Below are 23,279 nucleotides of genomic sequence, written 5' to 3' on the forward strand. Positions count from 1 at the left end.
TCATCCCAAGGTGGTTCAGAAGCTCCCAGCATCATCCCAAGGTGGTTCAGGAGTCACCTGTGCCTGCTGCAGCCCTGGTGAAGCACTGGGGCTCTCATTTGCCCTGGAAACTGCCTCGTGCCACCTTGGCTCTGGTGGTGGCTGGAAATGGGCTGAACCTGGACACTGCTGGGCAATGGCAGAGGCACTTTAGCCCAAATCAGTGCAAATCCCTGCAGCAGAACCCAGAGAGGTGGGCTGGGATTTACTGCACCCAAATTTAGCACTTTCAGGGCTGCATTTGCCTCTGAAAATGCCTGCAGAGAGTGGGAGTTGTCCCCAGAAAGAGTCTGCAGAGGTTCTTGAGGACTGGACACTGATTTTTGAGCATCCCATTTAGGTCTGCTGAATTAAAATACCTAAAATCCTTAAAATCCCTCCCTAGGTGATTTTGGAGAAGTCACTTCATAGCCCTAGACCTCAGGACATCTCAGTGAGGCTGATATTTCTAAATTTTGAAAGAGATAATAACCATTCCTGAATATTAACCACTGTGCACCAAGGACTCTGATAAAGACAATTACAGAAATAAACCACTAGTTGATAATGAAATGCAAAAAGAAAAAAAAATTAAAAAGAAGTTATTATTACTCCAGCATTATCTCTGTGCTCTGCACTAGCACATTTTAAGGCAATCTCTGAAAAGATGTTGAATTGTCTGAAAAGATGAAGACATAGCCATCCTTATAAACAAGGATATTTCAGTCAATACATAGGAAGCTCTAAAGGGTTCCAGCTTTGCTGAAGCACTGAGAGACTGAAGATTGAAAGAGGTAGGGAGAATTAATTAGACTTCTGATATTATCCTGGTAAATAAAAGTAACAAGCAAATCTCTGAAAAGGAAGACCTGATTCATATTCAAACATTTACAGAATAAACAGCTGCTGATTCTCCTATCTAGCCCAGTCCTTATCCTTTAAGGCTGCAATAAGTGACCTCTTAATCCCAGGCAAAAGACTACATGAGCATGTGGAATTGAAAAAGAAAGCATATTTCCTTCACTATTCCAATTTCCACCCAATTTCAGTATAAAGTTGTGTCTCTTTTTTTTTTTTTTAAATTTTTTTTTGTCCCTCCAGCAATGAGCTTTTGATGATGAGATTTTGTGCATCTGAACACTTTTGCAGCTTTTTTTCCCCCTTCCTTCTCTAAATAGGAGCACTGCAGTCCTTCAGCTGGGTTATATCTCCATTGTACTGGCCGTGCTCTTAAAGCACTTATAGCAGTAATTTCTGGGCATGATGGACAGACTCAGCAATAACCTGATCCTGCAATGCACTGAATAAACCCTTTAGCATTTAGCACATGGACGCTAATGTGCTGGGAAGTAATTGCTTAGAGGTTCCCAGCTTCAATATAATAATGCAGGGATTGCATTTATACAGCGGACAGCAGAGGAAAAAGAATTATTATTGGCCAAACTTCCTCTCTCCCGTTTTTATTAGCTCACTAGGAGGGAGGTGAAGGTAAAATCGAGGTGATCCCAGGTTTCCACGTCCCCTGAGCACCAGGGGCTGTGTGTGGATATCTAAAACATGGAGAAATTCTACTGAGTTCAGCCCATTTACTCTGATTTTACACCAGCATTCCTGAGAGAAGGGCCTGGCCATTAATATCCTCCTTCACTACAGTAATGCTGAAACGAGTGAAAGATTAAAAAGCCAATGCTGTCTTGGCAAAAAAATGTTGAAAAAAAAAAGAGTAGCTTTACAGTAAATACATAAACATGCAGGCAGCAATTCCCTGGGTGAGCTCAGCTTAAAAAAAGCTCTGTGGAGTTAACAGGGCAACAAACTGTGTGGAAATACCAAAGTTTTGTATTTCCACTTATGTGAATTGTGAATTATGTAATTCCTCCAGCCCTCATCAACATTTCCCTGCCTAAATAGCATTTATAAATTAAAGATTCCTAAACTTTAAATGAAAACTAATTTAGGTATTTATTATTAAAAACTTTTTTCCCTGGACACTTTGGGCTTGCAAATGGTTATTAAACTGTTTTCCTATATTTTTGCCATCACTTTTCCCCTTTCCTAAGCACTGCAAATGACTCCTGAGCAGGACACAGAGTGGGACCACCTTTAGAATACAGAAATGCTGCTTGAAGACAATATCTTTTTAAAATAATTGATTTTAGAGCTACTGAGAAAAAAAAAATATTCAGAAGGCCAAAATAAAATAAAAAGAACAGCTTTCCCAATCTATTATTAATACCAATAAATGGGAGCTGGCAGATTTAAAAGCCAAGATGTAATGCATTTTCCTGGAGCAGTGAGCCTTTAAACAAGTTCAAGTTATTGAGATTGTGTAGTAAAAACTGGTAAAACGAAATATCTTTTCAGATAGGATAATAAAGATGGGGTATATTAACATCCCCTTCCTGGGAGGCACAGGGACAGAGGTGCCATTGGCTGCTGTGCTTTATGGGCTGGGCAAGGCTGGCAGGTGACTGCACAGCTTCATCTTTAAATTCCCTGCTCAGCCTGGGAGTTTGGTGGTGGGAATGAGGGAGAGCCACAGCCCTGATCCTGAAAGGTCTCTCTCAGGAGGGTTTTTATCCAGTGCCTCCAAGTGGGTTATTTCCTCTGCCTGGATGGTGGGCTGAGCCTTCCCTTGATGTCTTAGGGTTTTAGCTTTTATTTTTTTCGTTTATTTGTAGTCCTGTAGTTCTTCAGTGTGTAACTCCAAACTCCACACACACTGGGAGCTGCTGCTTCCCCACTTTGGGCAGACACAGCAATTCCTCTCCAGGCCTGGCAACCAAGGACACCTCAGTGCCTCAGGCCCCAGAGATGGAAACAAAAGGGACTTGGGGGCAGCAAACTTGGGGGAAATGACTTCATTCCCTGCAGCTGGAATTGGGGGATGAACCCCAATGTGCAAATGGATCAAACTTATAAAAGTGTCAAACCTGTGAGCCGTGGTCCATTTTGGGTGCAGCCCCTGGGGGATTTTGCCTGCCCAAAATGTCCCTGCAGGCCCCTCAATAAATAGAACTGGTTTTTATTCCCTTAACTCTGCCTGGCCTCTGTTTTTGGGTAGTCCCTAGAGGCATCACCCTCGTGCTTCAGCAGGGCTCAGTGTGCTGTCAGTGCCCACTGCTCGACAGGAATGGGAGCAGCAGCTCGAAGGAATGGAGGGAATGAGGAGCAAAGGGGTATCTGAGCAGGGATCCTGCTGGCCCCAACCTCCACAGAACCCTGGCCTTGCTCCTGAGCCTCGCCACAAAGCAGGAGCAAAACCTGGCACTGCCTCCCCAGGGAAACTGAGGCCAAGGATCAGGGCACTGGGGCACGCCAAGGACTTTGAATTTAACTCTTGTTAATCCAGAAGCTGTCAGAAGTCCTGCCAGATGTGCCCATGGAATGGCTGGAGGATGGCAGAGGATGCTGTGGGGCCAGGCAGGAAGGAGGCAGCAGCCTGTGTTTGTTCTCAGCACCTCTGCCCTGGCACACACTCAGATGCAAACTCCCCATTTGCCAACGTCCCCAAGTACCTTGGCAATTTCTTACTCTCAAGTTTGTTAGTTCAAATGTAATTTATCTCAAAGGACATATTTTATTTTAGTTCCTGTAACACCCATATCTTCATGATTCTCACCCCAGTAAAGACTGCTGCAACCCATTTTCCTGCTGGCCTCACCAGGGACCCTAATTCAGATTTGTTACTTCAGCAGAGGACAAACAATCCCTGCTAGCTGAAGTGTCCAGCTGAGAATGACTCTCCCCCTCCTCTGGGCATGCATGAACCTGAGATCAGCAGGTAAAGGGAGGTACCAAACTTAAGCAGCTGAAGTTTGGCAAGAAGTGCCCATCAGTATCCCTGTGAAAGTGAGACACCTGCTCTGAAGCACTTGGAGTACTTGTCAGAATCGTACCTGTGATTGCACAGGGAGCCTTCCTGCTGCCTCTGGGAAAATGAAATCCCTGTCTCTGACTTCAAAGACTTTATGTTTTGGGATAAATTTCCTCATTTATTAATTTTTATTATTTTTATTTATTTTAGTATCCTTTATAAAGTGGTGGCCTGCTGCAGGCTTCTGCTCTAGTTTCAGCTCCCACTCGGGCAGATGTGGCACCACTGCACTTGGTGGTGCTCGAGGTAGAGGGTCAGCTGAGCTGCAGCAGCTCCTGCAGCTGCATCCAGGATGTGGAGCTTGCCACGAGCAACCTCCCTCTGCTTCCCGAGCTGCTCAGCTGCATGTTAAGAGCAAAACCAGCAATAATACATCTGTAACTGCTTGGGGAAAAAGCGTTTTAAAGGTAAAGAAAGAGATTTAAGAAAGCGAGAAAAAATGAGCAGAGATAAGGCTGAGACAGCGCCAAAGAGATGGAATATACATCTCAGAGAAAATCTAAAAGCAGATCATTACCCAAAAAATACTAGCTGTAAGCAACGGTTTGTAGTGCAGAAGGAATATTTACCCACCAAGCTTTTGACAGTCTTTCTATTTCTTTCTTTTTCCTCCACCCAGGAATAATTTTATTCAGAGGAAGGAGGTGGTGGTGGTTGGATCTGGTGTCTGATCCTAATCCTGCCCCTGCTCTGGGGGGCTCCCTGGCTCGTTAACCCCTCTGTGCCTGGAGGACTGGGGCTGCTGTGCTGGGAGCTGCACACCCCCGAGGGTTTGTGTACACATGGGAAAGTGTTTGGATAACCAAAGAGCAGCTGTTTGGGGTCAAACTCAAAGTCTCTTTGAGCATCTCCTCCCTAACAGAGGGTGCTTTGAGCAGGGTATTTACAGAGTGCTCCCACTTCTGCCTCAGCCCTCCGCTGCTCAGGGGCCTCTTTGACCCAGAAAAAGGATTTTGTGTTAAAAAGCAAGAGATGGGCTGTGAATTTCAATTCTGTGGCATCTTTTCTTCTGCAGTTGGCATGCCTTATTCCTGTTTAGTTTAGCTCACTTTCAAGCAGATTAAACTAAACTGGTACACAGCACTCTTATTATAGGATAAGTGCTCACAGAGAGAGCTATTCAGGAATAATTATTCTGATTTAAACATTTCTGAATAATTCTATGCAAAGGCAAGTCCTGAACAGAGAGACAGTGGGTGGATGTGACACACAGATGGGGGAGCACAAGGAGCTGTAATACAGAGAACGAGCGTTCGTGCTGGAGTCCGTCTTCCAAATGTTAACACATCCAGTCAGGAGCAGAAACCCTCCAGGTGATCGATATATCCAATGAAAACTGAGGTGCTCGTGCTGAATTCTGACCATTCAATACACCCAGCTAGCTCCTCCTGAATGAGGCACAGAGCAAATACTCCCCTAAAATAATTTAGCAAATAGGTTTGAATAATAAACGCAATCCAGAGAAATCTGCTCATGGACAATTTGCAAACAGAAAGAAGGAGCAGCATTCTTTTAATGAGCGATCCATTATGAATTATTCACACAGCTCTAATTAACGTTAAGATTCCTAATTTTGCCAGGAAGCCTTACTGTAAGGATACTTTATGATTCCTTTGCATTTTCCACCTCCTCTGAGCTCTTCCAGACATTCAGGAAGAAACCCCCACCAGCCTCCTTTGGAAGTGTCTTCATTTGGCAGGGGATGAAATGAAGACACAGCAAATAATTTGGTGTTTTTCACCTTCCACTCCTTCCCAGCAAAGTGCACATCAGCCCCTGCCAGTGTTGTTTGTGATAATTTTGGCAGTTTTTACACTGATGCAGAGCAGCCCCGCAGGTGAGTGAAAGTGGTGATTTAAAGTATGCTCGAGTGTCACAGGGACATGAGATTTTTCCCTTCATATCTTGTTTGGTGGTGGATTTCTTTTGCTGTAATGGCAAAATGATCACTGTAATGTTTATAGTCCAAATTTGCAATGATATTTTGGTGCTGGAACATGAAGTATGTGCCCAAATGGCCATGGCAACATAACACACTAATAGAGTTGAAAATAAATTCAAGGTAAAATAGAATTTTTCCAATTTTTATGTACACAAAACAAGTGTATCCACCTATATTCTTTTTGCCACTGCTTTCCTGCAAACACAGAAGTCTCAGTGCATAACTAATTCTCTCTTTTTTGCAAATATTTAACTAAAGCAGTGATACCTTTTTAGTGACAGTATTCCCAACAATGGGAGCTGCACATTTTTGGTCTGGAATTACAGTGAGAGTTATGAGTCAGCATTATCCACTTATTATGGTGAGAGGAGGCTCCTACATTGCTATTTGAGCACAAAGATTTACACCACAGCCAAAATCAAATATGTAGAGAACACTGAGGTTAAAGACAGCCTTAATTCTGGCTTTATGGAAATTAAATGTTAGGGGTTTTCATTACAGACGAGCTGGGCTAAAAATGAATCCTCATTAACAGAATGCTGTGATATACGGTTACATCTTCCTTGTTGGCCAGAATGTGCCGTCTCTGAATTTAGCTCAACAATTTCATATGGCATTTTCCTGCTCCCTCCTCCTCCTTCACAGTTCAAGAATAGGAATAGCTCTTGCAGAAGGACAGAAGTTGTTTTTCATTAAAGTATCATAGTTCAGGGAAGAAACCCAACCTGATTCATCTCCTCTCCCCGCATGTCATTAAACGCACTCAGCGTGCAGCATCTCAGGTGCCTCGCAGGTGACATCCTCACCATCTTCAGAATCAAGTTTGCTGCTTCCCCCAGCTCTCAGGCCCCTGGCTCACCAGCACTTCCCTCCTGCCTTCTCATTTCCAAATCAAACACGTCTTTATTAACCTCTGACTTTCCAGAGTAAAGCCCGAGGTTTCCCTGGGGAAATAAAAATCAGAGCCATGCCATTATTGGAGAAATATGTACAGCTGGTTAAAACAAAGGCACAACCTTGGAGAAAACCAAGGAGAAAAGGCCAGAAAACTTTAAAACCTGGGTGTGCACAGAGTCACAGTGTACCTGAGTAACAGCCTTATTACACACGGCTGCCTGACAGGGAAGTGGAGGTGATTAATTCTGTGAGCTAGGATGGAGCCTGAAGGTTATGATTTGTAACTATCAAACACCTATCCATGCAGTCCTTTAATGGTTTTTTTTTATCTCTTGGCAAATCTGGGGCTCTATCCTTGCTGGGGACTTTCTGCACAGTTGAGATGCAGCTGGATGAACGGTGCCAATTAAGAAACAAAAGACTTCCCAGAAGAGACAGTATTTAGAGACCCAAACCAATTCTGGCAGAAGTCTGTTCCCTGGGCTACTGAGATTGTGTTCCAGCCTTACCTGCAAATTGAAATGATACAGAACCACCGTCCTTCCCCCTAGACTTAGAAAAAGTACAAGGGCAGAATGCAGCTGTCAAGGATGGAAACTTTTTCATATTGTCATCATTTTCATGGATACTTGGTAGCATGCATGAAATTCAGGGCAGGCTGTGCAGCCACTGCTGCCTTTTCATCATGCTGGGATTTTTAGGTGAGTGTGGAGAGCCTCCATCCCTCACCTGTAACACATCTGGTACCCTTCATTTTTTGACTGGAAACACCTCTGCCCGAATTAAGCTGCAAGCAAGACCATACACCCAAGCCAATAATATGGATTTTATTTGATAGTAAATATGAGAAAGAGTAAAAGCAGGAGAAAGAAAAGAGGGGGACTGGACAGAAAGAGAGTGACAGAGACAGATTAAAGAGAACATCACCACTCTGTGGATCCCACTGGTGTCCTGGTGATCCTCTCCAGCTGGTCTTGGAGGTGAGGGTTCCCTGAAATCACAGAATCCAATGGATTAATAAATGCTCAGGCCAGGTGGGAATGCCCAGGTACCTCCCTGGGGGGACAGCTGGACACTGTCTCTTGCTCTGGGTCTGTTTTCAGATCACTTTGTGATCATGCAAGGTGCATGTGTGGTGCAAGGCCTCAGGAATGAGTCTGGGGAGCACTCTGGGGTTTTTTCATGGATTATGACATGTGGGAATGTACCATGGATGCTGCTGGGGTTTGGGGGTTTCACAGCTGTTGTGTAAGGGAGGATGGGTGTTCAGTGCCTCTGACAGAGGTTACACCACACACCCAAAACCTCCAACCCCTGCCTCAGCTGGGGGAGCCTGTACAAACCTGGCCTCTGTGGTCTCCCCCTGCCCAAACCCAGCCAGAGATGATTCTCAGCACAGCTGCTGGCTTTGGCTCTCTTGTGGGTGCATTCTGCTCCCTCAGCCCGAGATGAATGAACAGTAGTGTCCCCTTTATCTTATCCAGTCCAAAGTTCCAGTCAGGCCTCTCTAAGGAGGGGTGGGTTTGTGTGGCCGTGGCTTCTTTGTGCAGTTTTTTCTGTATGAGCAGAACTCCATAACAATATTTAAGGCATGAGCCATTTCAGTCCCTGACAAAGCCATTGTAACAAGGAAGGCAAGTCATGAATTCAACATCTTAACTTCAGTACCTGTCAGCATTACAGGCCTTGTTTGCTCATTCTGGGACCAAAGACCAGGGCTGGGGTCAGTGCACACAGGCAGATACCTTTTATAGCACTGGAGTTGTTTTAATTCCTTCCCATTTTGCTGGGATATCGATGTTGGGAGGCACTGGTGTCTCTGCTGCCATATCTCCTCCTGCTGTAGTTCTGCAAGGAGGGACAGCTGACAGGAGCTGGGGCTCTGAGGGCCTGTCTCCCACAGGACCCCAGGAGCAGGACCTGGGTTGATGTGGATGAGTGGCCTGTCCAAAACTGCCCAGGGAGGACAGACTGCTGCAGGACAGCGTCCCTCCTGTCAGATCCCAGCAGGACCCGATGTCCCCCTGCTCAGACACTGCAGGCAGTGGTGCAGAGTCCCAGTGTTCCCATATCCTGTGCCTGTCGCTGTGATCTGACTTGCAAATAAAGGGGAAGGAATCTCCCCTGGCTCCCCAGCCCCTCCACCGGGTGTGCGGCCGGCAGGTCCCGGCTGAGCCCTGCCTGAGCTCTCCTCCTGGCTGAACTGCCGTGGTAAATCAGGATTAAACTACAGTCTCTGCTGCATCATAAAACCTTTAGCTCTTTAGCACCAGTGGAGAGGCAATAGCACTCTCAGCCTCATCAGGAATGGTTTCCTCTTACAGATGTTCACTGACCGTAACTCCCCACAGCCTCTTCCCTCCCCTGCTCGCTGCACACAGCCAGCGCTGCACACCGAGGACAAGTGGTGCTAGAAGAAAGAGGATGGGTTTTTGTTTCCCTCCTTTTAAAATAAAATAGACAACAGTCCATAAATCCAGTCCTCCTGCCTGATCATCGCTCCCCTCTGTTTCCCCCTGGCATTGTCAGAAAGCGGCTCTCGGAACGACCTCTTAAAAATGTATCGGCGAGAAGAAGGGAAATTGTTCTCGGTGACAACAATGCTGTACACATATTTGTATATTTATTCTGACGATCAAATTGATAACAACAGGTCCCTTCATGGCTGCTGATTTATCTGCTGAGCAGGTATCTGTGCCGTATGCAGCGCATGGCCATAACTGTCACGGCTGATCCAGGGATAAGATGAATAACCTCTACAGATTCCAGGTACAAGTAGGAAAATGTAATCATAACTCACTTTAGAACCAAGTGATACATATTTATACTTTGCCTATCACAGACTAGCAAGCCTTTCCCTTTTATTTTGCATTCATGGACCTGTGATGCACATCAATCTTTTTTTCAGTTTGTTAATATTGTTGTCACTCAACTGAAATTTATTATCACATGACTTATGGTTGGGAGACAGTTTCATCTGAGGAATATTCACTTAATTTTCCATATTCAAATTTCCTCTCCTGGCTTGACTCTGCAACACAGACTGTTTGTGTCTTTGGTCGGTTCTAACCTATTCTCCAAAACTAGCAGCAGTAAATGTCACAATATTTATAAACTGAACACGAGCAGAAGTCAAAGTAGCAAAATAACATGGATATAAAATCCTAATCAGCCTCAGATGCTTTAATGAACGGCTCAAATGCCTGTGGGCTGATTTCTCTTGGGAGAACTGGCCTTAAAGGACCCTCCCTAGGTCATGATTTGCTTCCTCACTGTAAAAAGAAACTATGAAGTGCAGCAGCCCTGTGCAAAGGCCATTAGAGAAGCAGCTTTGCCTACTTTGGGCAATTTTTTAGGACTTTAAATGCCTCTTGCACTTCCAGTCTCTCCAGGTTTCCTCTGGATTTGATGCCTGAGTGCAGCAGCAGTGGGACTGGGCATGGGGACACCCCTCTGTCACCACAGCCAAGCTGGCAGAGCTGGGCTCTCTGCAGCCCCCTGCTTTGGGGATGGGTTTTTTGGGGGATTGCTTTCCTGGGCAGGACAGGGTGAGGCTCCTTCTGCTGTGCCAGCACAAGGGCAGACCTGGATGCTGCAGAGAAGTCTCCACTGTCAAACTTCACTGAGGGGAAGAATTTAACTTTTCTTTCTTTCAATCTTTTTTTAGAGGTCATAAATATTTATGAAGAGCCTGTCAGTCATCTTTAGGGTTTCTGACTGAGTGTGTCACAAGAGAAGGGCTTTTATGATGATTTATAGTAAATTGCAGTAAATTGCTTTCCTGCCAGGGAGCATGGAGGAGTTACACCATGGCAGGGGATGCAGGCAAGGTCCCCAGGATGGCAGTGATGCTCTGGGGTGAGCTGCTCCCTGCCCAGGGGACATTGTGAAGCCTGGGCACTTCTCAAGTGTCACTTCAATCCTCAAACACTCCTCAGGCAAGGCATGGCTGGGAGAAACTCCCTCTTCTTGGGCAGAAATCACAGCAAATATTCCTAATCTGGCAGGTCAATCCCTTTCCTGGATTTCCCCACAGCGAAACACACAGAAGTGCAGTGCACAGCAACAGCAGGGCTTGTTCCTGTAGGTACCACACACTGCTCCAAGCCTCCTCTGCATCCAACAGGAAACACTCACAGAATCTCACACCAGCAGGATTTTGGGCCTTGAAAGGATGTAGAAGTGGGTCTGACATATCAATGTAACAGCAAGTGTTTAAGAGACACTTTCTGCACGAAAAAGCAAATCAAGACAGAGTCAGGAGTGCTTTGTTGCAGGTGTTTGAAGGAGACAGAGACTTCTGTAGAATCACATAACAATAGAATGGACCCTAAAGATCCCATTTCAACCCTCTCTAGTAATGAAAGCCCCTCTCCCACAAGCCACATCCCTGTTGTCCCAAAGCATAACCTGCTCTTTCTCTGCCTCTCAATGACTCAGTCCTGGCCAGTTTGAAGCCAATAAAAAAGTCAAGTACAAGATTTTTTAAAATGTGCTCCAATTTAATCTGATTTTGCTGCTCCTTACTAGGACTACAAAAGACTAAGGGAAGAACAGATAGCACCCCAAGACTGGAGCAAATCCTCCATGGATCCCAGCACATTAACATGGAGAACACCATTGCATTTCTGTCCCCGCTCCAGAGCCTTGCTATTATTCTTTGGCTGATTCCATCACTTTATATTTTACTCATTAAAGTGGGGGAAGAATGTCAAGTTCACATTTTGCCCAACAAGTAAGAACTGTGAAGATGGGAACTGCTTTTGCATTAATTGAATCAAGGATGACAGTGCAAGCAGCTTTAAGCCCCATAAATCTAGACAGGCTCCTGTCAGATAAAGTATCAATGTGCTTTATCAAACTTTGTCCATAGATTTATAGAGTGCTCAGGCCACAGATCTGTAGTTCTTCAATGTAATCACTTCAGCATTTTCTAGCTATGGTAGCCAAGCTCCATGTGAAATAATGGAATTTATTGACAGAGGAGCAGGCACTGCAATTTTGCTGTTGTTTGGAAAAATTGCCCATCAATGAAGTGCTGGTGGAGAAAGACAAAAGATATTACAGTAAGATGACTATCTCCTGACTCCTGCTGAATTGGTAGATGAGCCATTAGCTTCCAAGGAGGGAAAGGAGTGGCCACTCTTCCAGACAACTGCTCTGGCTTGTACTCAGAAATTGTACTGCTCCAAGATGATAAAAAAACCTAAATAAAATCAAACCCCGAATCCTAGACTTTTTCCAGTCTGCTGAATTGCTTCAGTCACGGGTTGCAAGTCAGAAGACTGGGTTTTGTCAGGTTTGTTTTGGTTCAGCTATCACAATATTTAACGTTGTAATTACATAGGTTTGTCTTTGCACAATTCCTGTTCACATTTCACTGTCTGTTAAAATGTGTAACTACCATTGATCACAAGGCAACTGTGCATCACCTTCCTTGCAGCATTTGAGGATGCAGAGTGTGTGAATTCGGGAACCCCCGTTGAAATGAGGATATAATGAGGATAATGTTGAATATAAGCTCATTTTTAGCTCTGCTCTAAGTCCTCTGACTTAGAGGACTTGGTTTAAGGAAGGAAACAGAGGAGTCTTGCCAGGAATTTTTAACAGAAGAGGGTTTATAATTACCTCAGGTAGTGGGAATGCATGTTCACGTGGGCATCAATTTATAATGAACTGTGCTCTTGAAGCATCCTTTTCGGAGACGGCTGCAGGAGCTGGCACATGGTCCAATGCTCTGGGAGCAGGATTTTGGGATCTTGCTGTGCTGAAGGTGACTGCAGGACGGGACTGCCAAGGTTTCTCCAGATCACCTTGATTTCAGCAATTAGAATGACCTCCCACTGTAGTGACTGTCCTCGAGGAGTGCTCAAACTGTCTTGGAATCTTTCCTTAAAGAATTTCTACTTTCCACCTGTCAACACCTGAGAGTGTTTTATGATTGAATGATGGCTAGCACTCAAATCAGAGGAAGAGCCCCCCAAGAACACCCCTGTGCTGTTGTTGAGAAGCCCTGATCATGCCATCAGCACATAATGATGCAGCTTGTCTCCCATTGGGTTCTATTAATCCTGTTCTGTTAATCCTGCTTCCCCAGCATCCTCTGATGCCGATTCTTGCTCCAGTTACTGGTGCAAGCTGCTCACACAGGTCCACTGCCTGTGCTGCTGGATGGACACCTTGGGACTCCAGACAAAGACTCTTCCTCATTTATTTCCAAAACTACAGCGTTGGTGCTCAGGAGCTGAAAGGCATCCCAGGTAAGCAGACACATCTCATCCCTCATTCTCCCATGACACTGATGGCAAGACAGCGTCACTTGCTCATTAACTTCATCCTGCTGCCAAATCACTTTGTGGGACACAGAGGTGGGAACGAGCTCTTTCTTCTGTGCTGCAGTAGCTCAGGCCCCCAGTGAAATCAGGGCTCTGTCGCTCCAGGCAAGATAAATTTTCTTGGAAATACTCCTGGCCTTGAGCACACACTGTTCAGGCAAAGGAAGGGAAGGTGGAAGGGGAAACAGGAATTCTAAAGAAAGAAGTGACTTGCCTCAGGCTACAGGGGAGGTCAGTGGCACAGGCAGGGCCCAAGGAGCTTTCTGAATGCTCTCCTGCTACCAGGGACCTTGACCTCAGAGATAATCATGAATGAGGTATAAGCAGTCTCAAGCCTGTGTTTCTGGGCTGGGATGGATTCCTTACTTTGATACGACATTTTAAACTGCACGAAATTCCTGCCCTTCTCCTCGTGCCTCAGTGACCCTTAGGGAGCAGAGTGGGATGTGCAGCAAAGGGCAGCCCATGCCATGGGGGCAGGCAGAGCCATCAAATGCTAGAATAAAGCACTGTGGTTTCTTGTCCTCAGAAAAACCCCAAATTCCAGCCCAGCCACACGTGAGACATTCAGTCACAGACAATAAATAGCAGAGAGGAGCATTGTGTAACTCTGTGGTGGAGAGGGACAGGTACATCACACAGACAGGATGATTTCAGGCAGATAGCTCCTGGTGGAAGAGAATGTCTGGCTTGTAACATACCCCTGTAAATGGCCATTTCCCAGCTGGGAGGCCACTTGGAAGCACACTTGTCCCAGCACTGTAAGATGTCATGCTTAAAAAGATGTGGTGCAGCCAGGGCTGGGAGACCTGCTCCAGCACTCACAAGGAAAGCCTGTTCTCACAAGAATTCCAGTCAGACTGAATTCTCCTATGGTTCAGGGAATGTGCACACAATCAAACTCAGTGGATGTAAGAACAAGGCTCAGGTGTCCTCCTGTGACCCTGCTGGGCTGGGCTGCTGAAGCCCTGATTCTGCCCTAAGGGGATGGACAGCCCTTCCCCAGTGGTTTAATGAGAGTAATTAAAAACCTATTATGGACCTTCTCAGGTGAGCTGCTATATCTGACTGCAGGAACACTCTTTGTGTCCCTGCAGATGTCCCACAGACCTTGGCAGTGGCAGTGTCCAGCAATGGAGCTGATAACACACACTCAGCCAGTGCCTTGTGACAGTCTGGCTGTATCAGAATTTCCTTTAAAGCAACATTTTTTACTCCACTTACAATAAGCCAGCTTGTTCTGCTGCTTCAGTACCAGCTGTAAACTCCAACCTGCTTCCTGGGGGTGCTCAGCACGGCCCTGCAGGCACCACACCAGCCCCAGGCAGTGTCACAACCCAACTCTGAGTGACAGTGTTCCACAGCTCAGAAGGTATTTGCCATTTGGCCACACTTCCTGTGCTTGTCCTGATCATTCCCTGATCATTCATGTTCCTGACCTGGCAGCCAGTGTGTGGTGCTCAGGCTTGAGGGAAAATCAGCAGCGAGTGCCTGGAAGTGCAGTTGAGTCATGTTGTACCTCACTATTCCTGCTTAATGTGCCTGGCCACTGGGAAAAGACTGATGGATCTCTTACCAGGAAATCCAACCATTCTGATTTTATTCTGCTCAGAATGAATTTACTTCACCTCTCCTCCACCTGGTCATAGCAAAGCAAAGATGTCTTTCTACTTCTCCACCTCCCATGGCCTTGCTGAGTGGCACTGTGTAACTCCAGTATGATTTTGTCTCTGTTTTTCCCCATCTGCAAAGATGGTGCTGGTGATGCTGGCAGGTGTCCATGCCACAGTGTGTGAACCACAACTGAGATATTGCCAGGATGATATTTATGCAAAGAAACAAGGAGAGAAGATGCATCTGGGGAGAAATGTGGAGAGAAACAACATGGAACAAGTTAGCAAAATTGTGATAAAGGCACTTACCTTTGTTCCTCACCAGACTGGAGGATGCAATGTGCTTCCAGATGTCACTGCTACTGTCTTGGTTTCCAAGGTCTGTTATCTTTGTCAAACAAGAGCTTCCCCTGTGGATAGTCCCAACAAAGAACCCAAATTCCAAGAAGTGGAGCAAATGTTTTCTGAAGCACTGCTAGCCCAGGACAGCTCAAAACCCACATGTGAGTATCACAGGAGAAACTGTGCCACTTACCTTTATGTGATTAAAGTTCCTTAGAATAAGGAATGACCAACTCATGACCATTCATTAGCCCAACATTCACTGAGCACATAAATTAATGTGAGGAAGTTGCAGTAGGAGTTAATTTCTCGATTTAGCTCCGGTGTATAACTGCTTCTCACACTTAATGGGCTTAAAAGGCAGAGTCCAAAATACATATTGCAAAGAGCTCCTGCAGAACACAGGCAGTGCTGCCAGGCACATGCACAAACTCACTCAAACGTGCAGCAGCTCCCTTCTGCTTCGTCACGACCCCGAATTAATTTCCACATTAACCGTGCGCTCCCTCCTAAGTAGTCCAGTCTGTGAGAAGATGAGCTCCTGGCTGATGGGGGTAACTGTGTGCTTCCTGACCCTTCTCCATGCCTGGAATTACCATCTGGATCTGTCCATCACTGTGCCCATATCCATGACGCCTCGTGCGTGGCTCCGTTTCAGCACAAATTGGGGTTAAACATGATCCAAACAAAACAAGGAGTGTGCAGAGATCACAGGTTGTGACAGTGCAGACAGGTTTGAGTTGGAAGACAGTTGGTGCTGGAACAATATTCAAAAGCTAAGGTCTCTTTCAACTTAATTTGTAAGTTTGCAAGAGTGGGGATGAGTTAATTCACCCCTGACAACTTTATTTAACGATCAATGTATAGTCCTTGAAAATTAAATAATGAGGACCAACGATGTCTTGTATTTGTTTTTAAGGGGATGAAAGACATCATCGAGTAGAGAAATGGATAGATTTGAAATGGATAGATTTATGTGATCAGAGACATAAGCAGAAATAACCAGACTCCCTGATGGGGTAGGAAACCCTCAGAGCTCAGCTGGGAGATTTCATGTCTAACAGGGGAAACTGGAAATTCTGCAGGACTGTCTGAGCCCAAAGTTGCTGGAAAGAAACTGTGGAAAACAGGACAGTGATCATCAAAAATGTAATATTAGCACTTTGGGCAGTGGAAAACCTCCTCTCATGGAGATTCTACATCCATGTGGCATTGGCAGACCAGTGTGGGAGCTGGTGCCCGTGACAGGAAAATCAGGTGCAGTGCTCTGAGCTCTGCATGGGATCTGATCTCTGGCATGAAATAATATCTGAACCTAACACAGGTCCTCTTCCCCCCTGGACTCTCAGTCAAATGAATATTAGCACATCTTCCCACAAGAAAATTCCTCTCTCTTATATAACATGGTTCTGGGATAAGTTTTATCCTCAACAATCCAGTTTTGGAGAACAAGAATAGAGTGAAATTTTATTTCTGTGTGTGAGGCTCTGCTCTGCCAATGCATGCTGTGGGTATCTCTGACATGCTCCAGAGGCTTGTGGTACCTGTTTCATGTCCATGACATCTTGGCATTGTACATGGAAGAGCCACATGTGCCAGGGAAAAAGCTCAGGAGGAAGAGGAGTTTGTGAGATGGGGAAGGAAGAGTGGAAATCTAACAGAGGTGTGATTCAGCAGTACAAGTTTCAAAATTAACTTAATATTAAAAAAGAAAGGTTAATTAGTGACAGCTATACTGGCCCTTTCATACTAAGTCATGTTCTCAATGTCACTCTCTTCCACAGAGCAGGTCAAGCAGGCTTGGTCTCCTGAACAATAGAGACAGATGGATAAAAGCAGAGTGATTTCCATTAAAAAATTTAAAAAAAAGTAAAAAAAAGAAAACAAAAAAAGGGCATGACTTTAAAGGGGATTGGATGGCTCAGGGGTCTGTTAATAGCTGTTCACCTTTCAAGGTCTCTGGTCTGATTGCAGACCAGGTCAATAGGGGGAAAGAAAGCCATTGCCTTTAATGGCTGGGTATGGATGTGAAATGAATTGATGGCCTCAATCCAGTTCAGAGCAGACTTCATAAAAATACCTTAACCTGTCTTGCTTCTTTTTTTTTAATTTTTTTTAATTTTTTTTAATTTTTATAATAGAAATATAGAATTTTAAGGAAGGAAAACCAAAGATTATTAAAATGCCCACTTGGGGCATCTCTTAGTCGGTTCCTACCTCTGCTCTGCAATTTCTCTCTGGAAAATCACCTGGGCCCTCATAATCTCAGTTTTCTTTATGTAAAACAGAGGTGACATTTGAGTGCCTGTAGTGAAAACTAAACACCTCAACTTTGTGACCAGGATATGGCAGGCTTGGGTATCCCCTGCATCCCAAGGGCATCCCTATCTCCAGTGCCCCTCTGCCTTCACAGATCACCCATTTCCCTGAGCTCAGGCAGCAGAACAACAGTCCTGGGTGCTGCTTCAGAAAGCCTCAGTCCTCCAGGCCATCAATCAATCACCTTGCTCAAGTGCTAAATGAGTTTAAGAGAGGGAAAAATAAAATGTGGAGCCAAGAAAGAACTAGATTTCATCATATTGGAAGACTGTGAGGGGGAGTTTGCCTTTGAAGTACCTACAAGGGAATCTAATCAAGGCATTTACTATAAACAGAGAAAATCGATCACAGAACATTTTTAACATTTAAAGCATGTCTCTGTTTGGACAGCTGAGATATCCCATTACTGTGAATGACACCGCTGGATCAAGGGTCTACACAGCTTGAGAGAGCTGTAAATCAGCCCCAGACCTCTGGGCACAAAAACATTTACAGAACTGCTTTAAATTATTTGTAAATAAAGGGCCAAATTCAGCCTTGGGCAGAGCATGTCTTACATTGGGGCACACAGGGGTTTGGAGATGACACCTCCTCAGGGGTCTAATATCTCCCATGAATGACTTCATTCCCTGCAGCTGGAATTGGGGGATGAACCCCAATGTGCAAATGGACCAAACTTATAAAAGTGTCAAACCTGTGAGCCACTGCCCATTTTGGGTGCAGCCCCTGGGGGGCTTTGACTGCCCAAAATGTCCCTGCAGGTCCCTCAATAAATAGAACTGCTTTTTATTCCCTTAACTCTGCCTGGCCTCTGTTTTTGTGTAGCCCCAAAAGGCAGAGGAAGCAATAATGGAGCAGTGCAGGAAGGTGACACCACAGGACAGTGTTTGTCAGCCCCTGGAGCAGCTGGGTGACACAAGTCATGGGAGCAGGTGACGTGGTGGAGGTGGGAAGGAAGGAATGCTGTGCAGATAATTGCTCCCAAACACACTTAGCATTTTCCTTAGCTGATACTCAGGGTTATGTGAATAAAACTGGAGCTATTCAATGTCCTCAGAACACTCCCATTAATTTGTGTGGCTGAATTCAGGCTGCAGATCTTGCTAAAGCAGGAGGTCATTAAAAGAGACAGGGAGCTGGGATAAAATGAGAGGGACAGGCCCTGAGCTGAACCTTGTTCACAGTGCTTTAGGAAGGCTTTTGTCTCTCTCTCTGAGTCCCTTGGTAAAGATTTGCTGAAAAGGTGATGGAGAAAAGCAGCAATGTGGCCATCAGTGCCAGGTTACCCAGGGCAGGTGTGCAGCTGTGGGGTGCCAGCCTGCCACCAGCCCAGGCCTCAGCACATCTCTGCCTCTGGGCTTGCCTCCTCCTCAGGAAATTCCACCTTTCCCCGCCTCCACACCCCCTGAAGGAAACATCCAAACAACTGCTCAAGTCCTGCTGTTTGACAGTGTTGGATTCCTTCCCAGAGCCCCATGAGACCCCCCAGGAAAACCTGGTGCTGCACAGTGACAGGGTCACTTCTTCCTCAGTGCAGCATCCCCACAGAGATCTCCCTGTGCCCTCAGCTGTCCCCTGGAGCTGTCCTCACCCCCCAGGGGACAGGGGACAGGGAGCTTTGGAACCAGCCCAGGCTCAATCCCTGATGATTTAATGAACCAGTGTAATGAGGATTCCCAGTTACCCAAAGAACCCGGCCTGCACCTCCTGACACGTGCATGAAATACACGGCCATTGGTGGCCAGAGACAAAGCCCTCCAAAAAAAGCCATTTATAACCTAACAGCTGGCACCAGCTACACACCAAAAGGCAGTTTAGACTTAGTCAAGGATTATGATGCCATCAGAGGAAAAAAGGCTTTGCTGTTTCAGAGTCTTAACCTTGTCTCAAGACAAAATTAACAAAAAAAAAAAAAAAGAAAAAAAAAGAGAGAGGAAGAGAATAAAGAAAATCAATAAATCTAAAATTGTATTCAGCTGGGACAGATGGCAATGATATTAAATATTTTGGCTTTTAGCCAAGTGCACTTTTAATGCAAAAATTGATGTCAGCGAAATAACCTTTTCTCCTTTTAAAAGCCCTCTCCAAGATGATTATTATCCACTAAAAAAAGAAAAAAATGAAAAAAATGAAAAAAAGGAAGAAAGGGAATAAAGGATATCTAGCTCAGAGATACATTAACAGATCACTCTGAGTAACAGCCCAGCAGAGTTTATGGCACAAAACATGAAGCTTATTTAGAAAGCATTTGGTTGGGGTTGATAATGCTCAGCATCACCAGCAAGGCTGCACTGCCTGTGCCTGAGCTGTCTCCCAGCTCCTCCTAATTTAGTGTACAATTAAGACAATGTCTGTGAGATCTAAAGCAAGTACCTGCTTCCAGGGGGCTGCTCCTAGATCTAGTTACTGTCAAGCCAGCAATGATATCTCCTCCCAAATAAGCACCCAGGCCCTGCTGAGAGTCTCCTGATGAAAGGCACAATCCTGCTGGGTGCTGAGGATCCCCATGAAGTTCACTGGAGGATGAAGGTGCTTCTTGCACTGGGGAGGTGTCCAAAGCCCAGCACTCAGAGCTCAGCATCCCTCAGGATATGCTCCAAAGCACATTTCCATTCAGAATTAACACCAAGTCAATTTATTTTTTTTTTCTTTTTTATTACAACTGAATCAAGTAAATGGACTGAGAGTTATTTCTCCCTTGAATATTTCCTGTGCTTTTGAAAGAGTCCCATGGCAGACTGATTGCTCTGGAATATTTATTTGATTTACTTATTTTCTAAATTTATGCTGTGTATTCCTTCACTGTTCTCTAGGTACAAAGACGAGAAAATACACGTCTATTTTGAAATATACCACGTCACAGATGTAGCCAGAGAAGAATGATGTGAAGGTGGAGAGGATGCTGAAAGGAAAGGCTGAGATATCAACCCAGCAATGCTGGGATCTTCCCACTGCTTGGAAAATGGGGTCAGTATAGAAGAGCTCCCATTACCTATGGAGAAATGAGGCACAGAACAAGGTTTCAGCCTTCCCAACATCTCTGGGCATCTGGAGCAGCATTAAGAGTACAGTAAAGGGATCTCTACTCCAGAGTGATGTCCCAAACCTTGTTTTCCCCACCCATTAGAAGCTGTGATCACAGCCTCTGAAAATTCCCTGTGGCCAGCCTAGGAATTATCAACCTTTTCCAGAGCCCTATTACCAAATGGCTTTAAAAATGCAGCTATCTTTTAATTTTGCATTTGCTATAAAATGTATAAATCATACAGCTGCAATTTTTTTGGCTTTGTAGCATAATTAATTCCATAGATGTTTAAAATCCATGCTTGTGCCAATCATTGATTGTCAAAAAAGAAAGAAAAGCAGGCTAGTTTGGATATCTAAATAGTTCTCCCTCATAAAAAAAAAGAGCCCTTAAAAACAGCCTTCAAGACCTACCTGATTTAATTATCTAGTAAATTTTCCTTTTTTTCCAGATAAAATTAGCAATGAGCCTATCGATTTTTTGTGTAGCTGGAAATGCATAGGTAGAGCTAAAATAAGGGTAAATAAAACATGATGGACTCTCAGGGTTAGAGAAGGAAAGTGTTTATAAATGCAGAAGTCCAGGAGCAGAACAGAACCTGTGCAGGTTCAGGCAGGAGGCCAAGGAGGCGACTGCACACCGTGAGCTGCTGCTCCTGTCAAAAATCTCCAGGAACTGAGTCTGAGCTTTCTTAAGCAGCACCTTCCACCAGGATCTGTGCAGTTAGAGTCATCATTTATATCACAGGAATTTCCCTAAATAGCATCTTGATCCTGCCTCTGCAAGCAGAGGGACCAGGTGTGCACGGGCAGTTTAGGAAAATTGGGTGACACAAGGAAATGCTGTTGGTTTAAGTGATCTTTGATCAGTGGCATTCATGGAAACATCTGGGGTTTTTTTTGTCCTTAATGCCAGGAGGTGTTTTAGTAGTTTTAGCACTCAAGTAGTTTTAAAATCAGTGGAGTGAGTCCAAGAAAATCAATATGAAAAGGAAACTCTTCCAAGTTCATTGTAGAATTTACAAAAGATGGAAGGCAAAACGATCCAAATCTCAACAAGGGCTGGGACTCCTGTGCTCCCCTGCACCATCACCTATTCCTTCCTCCTGGGGAAGGGGACAGGTCACCTCTCTTTCCTCTCATCCTCAGCTATCCCACCTTCAAGGCTGATTTAAGAAATTAGATGACCTGCACCAGTGCAGTTGCATTCAGGCTGATCATACTGACTGAAGTCAGTCAGTCCCAACCTACACCAAAAGCAACAGCTACACAGTGTAACAAATCAAACCTTAAAATTGTATAGCCATTGAAATGTGCATGTGTATGTATTTAAAAACTGTAAGCTCCCTCCAAGCTGACAGGAGAGCTGACTGTAGCTCTCGTGGATCAATGTTGCCTTGACCTTCACGTGTCACGTTTTTGATGCTGACACGTTTTTCACAGAATCAGAAAAGCCCCTGCTCCTGCAGAGGAATTTCCTCTATCTCAGTGATGCAGCCTGCATGGCATTTAACCTTCAGCTCTGATTTAAATGGGGTGTGCATGCCTGCTCCTGGGCTGCTGGGCCAGGGATAATTTCCACCTCTCCAAAGGGGCTCTGAAGGACAGATCCTGCATGGAAAGAGCTGCAGAGTCAGTGCACAAAGAGCAGCACAGGCTGTAATGCAGGGAGATTGTAAATTTGGTAAATGAATGCGATGTTAGAGTCCCATAATGAAATAAATCCCCTCTTCTTACGTTCAGCAAGAATGCCAGCAGCTGGAATTACGTGGCTTAGTTGGTGTTGTGGGATATGAGAACACAGGACTGTGAACCAAGCTCTCAGCACTGAGTGCATCACTTCTCTGCTTGCCTGTTCTGGCTTAGGGCAAGTTTGGGAGAGAACATCAGAATGGGGACCCTCCAGAAGGCAAATTCAAGTGGTCCCTCCTCCCCCAACTGGTTTGGGAGAAGATTTCCTTGGAGAAAAGTGGAAAACACTGTTTATTTAACAAGCAAAATATTTACAAGATTAAAAAATGAATAATATTAAACAATAAAACCTCCTGCTGTTTGAAGAGACAGCAAATCCAGGAAAGTCCTTGTTGTGGGTAGCTAAGCTCACTCAGACTCTTATCCAGTGTTATCTGGAACTGGAAAGTGCCGAGCCCAGGCTCTGGTGGGCCACAGGTGTGAGCTCCTGGGGTTTGGCTGGGTTTTCAGTCCAGAGCAGGTTTGAACAGATCCAAGAAAAAAAGATAAAGAACACAGTCCAGGGAACTTTTCTGCCTCAGCTAGCTAAAACTAACAGCAAAGGAGAGCTCTGTCCCTCTGTCTGGAGCAGGATACGGGGCAGTGAGTGCCACTTCTGAACACAAACTGAGGCTTCTTCTTCCCCCACTTTGCTCACTGAGCAGTCTTAAAGGTGCAGAATTTAACATCAGCATGAACAGAACAGACAGTTGGGGATTCAAGAGCCATAAAGTCACCCCAGGACACTGCCCTTGTCCCCTTTCCTGGCCCATCAGAAGCCTCTGGGACACAGACTGTCATGGACCAGGACCACATGAAGAATTCCTTGAGGAGGGTCCATTCTTGGGACTCTGGTGGCCACTGCCATGGAAATAATGGTTAAGACCATGCATAAAGGTGAACTCGAGCAGACAGCTGAAGTGGGAAGGGGGTAGATCCTGAATTCTTGCCCTTAGTGTGCTGCAGACTCACGGAGTGATGCTGTACACCCTCGTGCAGATGCCTCAGCTGTCACATCTGCAGCTAGGAGATAACCACACCAACCAGCGTGCCCTAAACACTTTGAGATGTAAGCGTTAGGGAAGTCAAGATGTAAAATTTGTACAGTATACTGCAGTATTATTCACCACCTAGACATAATCAGCAAGAAGGATGACTCAGATATGGCTCTCATTGCTCCA

At 45.1% G+C, this 23,279-nt stretch overlaps 3 long non-coding RNA genes across 3 annotated transcripts; 1 reads left to right on the top strand and 2 right to left on the bottom strand.

Moving 5' to 3' along the window:
- Positions 1-7,540: 7,540 nt before the first annotated feature.
- On the bottom strand, positions 7,541-12,448 carry LOC107212146. The gene is made up of 2 exons (XR_001524396.2): positions 12,363-12,448; positions 7,541-7,725 (listed from the first exon to the last, which is right to left on the bottom strand). It is a non-coding gene; the product is annotated as an uncharacterized LOC107212146 (long non-coding RNA).
- A 465-nt stretch (positions 12,449-12,913) lies between these two features.
- On the top strand, positions 12,914-22,594 carry LOC117245226. The gene is made up of 3 exons (XR_004499677.1): positions 12,914-12,994; positions 15,008-15,185; positions 20,157-22,594. It is a non-coding gene; the product is annotated as an uncharacterized LOC117245226 (long non-coding RNA).
- On the bottom strand, positions 14,653-16,879 carry LOC107212145. Its single transcript, XR_001524395.1, has 2 exons — positions 15,461-16,879; positions 14,653-14,926 (listed from the first exon to the last, which is right to left on the bottom strand). It is a non-coding gene; the product is annotated as an uncharacterized LOC107212145 (long non-coding RNA).
- Positions 22,595-23,279: the final 685 nt, after the last annotated feature.

The sequence above is a fragment of the Parus major genome, chromosome 17 (assembly GCF_001522545.3).
Source record: "Parus major isolate Abel chromosome 17, Parus_major1.1, whole genome shotgun sequence".
Lineage (NCBI taxonomy): Eukaryota > Metazoa > Chordata > Aves > Passeriformes > Paridae > Parus > Parus major.